The sequence below is a fragment of the Tachysurus vachellii genome, chromosome 11 (genome assembly GCF_030014155.1).
Source record: "Tachysurus vachellii isolate PV-2020 chromosome 11, HZAU_Pvac_v1, whole genome shotgun sequence".
NCBI lineage: Eukaryota > Metazoa > Chordata > Actinopteri > Siluriformes > Bagridae > Tachysurus > Tachysurus vachellii.
Window position 1 is genome coordinate 23813313 of NC_083470.1, and position 4488 is coordinate 23817800.

Consider the following 4488-nt stretch of genomic DNA (forward strand, 5'->3'; position numbering starts at 1 on the left):
AAACCGGCTTAGTTCGTTTGTGCTCGATTTGTGCCGGTGTGTGCCGTTGAAATAAACGTCAAGTATATTTCCCCTTCTTAGAAATAACAAAAACAATTTGGAGCTGTGACGTCACTCTCCACCCCGTGCCGTCCAAATCTCTCCAAACCGGTGGTGTTATTGCTATTACCTGCTATTTTATTCTGTTAGCTATTTTTAAGGAAGCAAATTAGATTAGAAATTAGATTCAATGTTTATTTTAGCGGCGCGAACCGGCACAAATCGAGCACAAACGAACACCACCGGTTTGGAGAGATTTGGGCGATGTGGGGTGGAAAGTGACATCACACGGTCAAAAAAATAATGTTTAATATCTCAAACACCAAACCAGCACAAACGTTCGTTTTTGCGGCACAAATCAGCACAAACGTAGCACAAACGAATGGCATAGTTTTGGTGATTATTTCTTTTTATGGGGTGCCAACTTCACGGAGGTAGAGCAGTTCTGTGTGTGACTGTGAGTGAGCAGAGCGAGACACAACAACACAATACATCTGTATGTGTGTAGGGGAGGGGCGCTGTGACTAGAACGCTGACACAATCAGCTACCCAATGATGATTTTCATTCAATCCGAGCACAGATATTGACTCGTATTACTCGTATAATACTCGTACTCGGCAGAAGTGCTTTATCCGTACCGGATACTCGTTTCAGCCGAGTATCCAGCTCATCCCTTATATATACACGTATATATATACGTATATATATATATATATATATATATATATATATATATATATATATATATATATATATACATACACGTACATGTATATATATACAGGTATATATACATGTATATATATACACACACGCGTACATTTGCCATCACACTGTAATTTACACACGTGCACAAATAACGTTACACAATATAACCTTTACAACACACATTTTTGTTCTTAGCTTCCGCTCTCTCTTTTAGCGAGTAACAAGTATGTGGTGGCGATGACCATGTATTTTTATTCATGCTACCCAGAGTCGTTTGCCTTTAGACAACTCCTGCTCTATGTCTTCTTTATTCTCTGAAAAATTATAGAAACAAAATAAGAAACAATAGGTTACTCTCGTAACCCCGGTTCTCTGAAACATTGAGTGGAGAGATCCACCTATGGGAAGGGCATCCGTTCCTGACCTCTGCAGAAGCATCCAATTGCACCAAGTCTGGCTTGACAGACAGGAGCGCGTGCCAATGGCAGGTAAAGTAACACCCCTTACCCGAGTGCATAATGAACCTGCACGCGCTACCTTTCCTCAGTGAGCATATTCGCTTCTCGTGCAGCAAGCGGGGCAAACTTGGTGAATCTCTCCTCTCCATGTTTCAGAAAACCGGGGTTACGAAAGTAACCTATTGTTCTCTTTCATCATCTCGTGTTCGGGATCCACCTATGGGAGATATAGACAACTCCCAGGTTGCCCAATACACTCACAGCCAAAAAGGCCAAAAAGGTGGTGCTCGACACATCACAAAGCAGCAGACATAACATACTGCACGGGGCAAAAACCCAGACATGAAGAAAAAGAAAAACACGACATACATGTGGTAACTCGCATGTTAGAACCCCGCTCATGTCCAACAAGCGAGCCGCCTGTAGGAAAAGAAAATGTTTATAAACATGTGAATGGACCAACCTGGGAGTCAGGAGAGGGGAAGACTATATGCTTGAAACATACATAACCAGGCTGGGCAGACAGGGTTGGAAGGAGTGCAGGCCTAGTAGCATGTGGCTACGAAGAGCCCACACTTAAGACCGCATGAGCCACCGTGGTACGGGTAACATCAAGCCGGTAGTGCCTAACAAAGGTGTGCGGAGAGGACCAGCTTGCAGCGGCACAAATGTCCTGCAAGGGAACTCCCCCAAACAGAGCCCAAGAAGCGGCCAAGCCTCTAGTGGAGTGAGCTCTAAGGCCACCTGGAGGCTGCACGCCCCTAGATTCATCCGCTAAGGAGATGGCTTCTACAAGCCATCGAGAGAGGTGTTGCTTAGAGATGGGATTCCCCGTGTTCAGCGAGGCCCAAGAGATGAAGGGCTGGTCGCTCCTGTGAAAAGAGTAGAGCAGAGCCGTCTTGAAGGACAGCAGCTTAAGAGAGATATCCCCCAGGGGCTCAAAAGGCTGTTGGGCCAGCACCTCCAGCACCATGGAGAGAGCCCAATCCGGGACTACACTTCTGGTGACCGGCAGGGAGCGGCGCGTGCCCTTCATAAATCTACAGATAAGGGGGTGCTGTCCCACCGTAGTGTCACCGAAACCGGCGTGACATGCAGCGATAGCCGCTAAATAGACCTTAATCGTCGAAAAGGTTCTGCCATGATCGATAAGGTTCTGCAAAAAACCCAGAATATCAGTGACTGAGCACAGATACGAAACGAGCTGGTGCTCCTCGCACCACTCCTCAAACACACGCCACTTGCAATCATAGAGAGAACGTGTGGAAGAGGCCCTGGCATTCTGAATGGTGGCAATAGCACGCGGGGGAAGCCCAAGAGTACTTAAATTCACCCTCTCGCGGGCCAGGCCCAGAGAGCCACCCTGTCTGGGTGAGGATGAAAGATTTCCCTGTTCGCTTGGGGCAGGAGGTCCGTGTGCAATGGGAGGGGCCAAGGCTCCGCATATAGAAGAGGAATTATCTGCGCTAGCCAAGGTGCCTTGGGCCACCTGGGAGCTATGAGGATCAGAGACAAACCCTGCACAGCGACCCTGGCCAAGGTCGGGGATATCAGGCAGAGCGGAGGGAAAGCGTAGAGTAGCACGCTGTGCCATGGATGAGCCAGAGCGTCCACGCCAAGGGGGCGTCCTCGTCCCGAAGCGAGAAAAACATAGGACAGTGGGCATTCGCGCGAGGCGAAGAGATCGACGGCAGCCTGGCCGAACCTCTCCCAAAGCAGCCTCACTATCTGAGGGTGGAGCCGCCACTCTCCGTAGAGCTGGTACCCCCTCGATAAAAGGTCTGCACCTCTGTTCAACAAGCCTGGGACGTGAGTCGCCCGTAACAACAGGAAATGCCATGTGCTCCATACCAACAGCTTGTGAGCCAGAGCGTGAAGCTCGGAGGAGCGCATGCCGCCTTGAGGGTTGATATGTGCTACAGCTGTCGTTTTGTTGCAGCGCACCAGCACATGATGACCCTGCAGGCGGGGCAAGAAATGCTTTAGAGCTTTCAACACAGTGAGGAGCTCCAAGTAATTTATATGGGCTGAATGAAGTGAGCTCCACCACACACCGTTCACTGATCTGCCCTCTTGTGTGGCTCCCCACCCTGTCAAGGAGGCATCTGTCGTTACCACTTTCCACAGCATGATCGCCCCGAGAGGGGTCCCATGCCCGTAAAACTCCGCAGCTCTTCAGTGGCGCAGCGTGGCCATGCACGCGCGCGTCACCGTGACACATCGGCAAAGATCACACAACGGGCTGAGATGAAGGGACAAAATCCACTTCTTGAAAGCCCTCATTCTCAGAAGACCTAGAGGCAAGACATGGACAGCCGAAGCCATAAGACCCTGTAATCTGAGACATGTGCGATACTGTATCCGCACTCCTTCCCTGAACCGCGAGAGACAGTTCATGAAACTGCATGAAGCGCATTGTAATAGAATTGAGCTCCAAACCCAAGAATATGACCTCCTGAGCGGGAGTGAAATTGCTCTTTTTCACATTGACTCTGAAACCGAGCGCAGCAATGTGTGAGAGCACACGGGCAGTGTTTTGAATCACTTTCTCTCTCGAATTGGCTATAATAAGCCAGTCGTCTATGTAAGTCAGGATCCTGAGACCCGATGTTCGCAGCGGCGCAAGCCCCGCCTCCGCACACAGACAGAACATCCTCGGACTCAATGCGAGCCCGAACGGAAGGACCGTGAATTCGTAACATACGCCTTGGTGGGCGAAACGAAGGAATTTCATGTGCGGAGGATAGATGCTTATGTGGAAAAAAGCATCGCTCAGATCGATCGAGCAAAACCAATCGTTCTGCTTTATCGAATGTATGAGAGAGCCGTGTGTTAACATTTTGAAGTTGTATTTCCTCAAATGTTTGTTCAACACTCTGAGATCCAGAATAGGACGGAGAAAACAGTCTTTTTTCGGGACCAGGAAATACCCTGACCGCTTAGATGCGGGGATACAACTCAAATCGCTCCCTTCTCGAGAAGAGATGAGATTTTGTCTTTCAGAATGTGGGCAGAGCTCTGGTCTGTATGGGACCAGACCACTCCGTTGAACCGCGGGGGTGATTTGGCAAACTGAAGTCTGTAACCCCTCGTGACCGTGTGAATCACCCAATCGGGGGCTGAGACAGACAGCCAGCCTGTCACGTGACTCCCGAGCGCTCCCACACAATTCGGTGGAATGCCGGGAGCCGATCCGGTCGGATCGTTCATTGATGGTGCAACGGCGCCATCTTGTTGCCAAACCAGAGATGTTTTCATTTTTTTGTGGAAAACTGGGGCCAT

At 49.4% G+C, this 4488-nt stretch overlaps 1 pseudogene; it reads right to left on the minus strand.

The window, feature by feature from the left end:
* Nucleotides 1-2535: 2535 nt before the first annotated feature.
* Nucleotides 2536-4488, minus strand: LOC132854225 (uncharacterized; annotated as a pseudogene).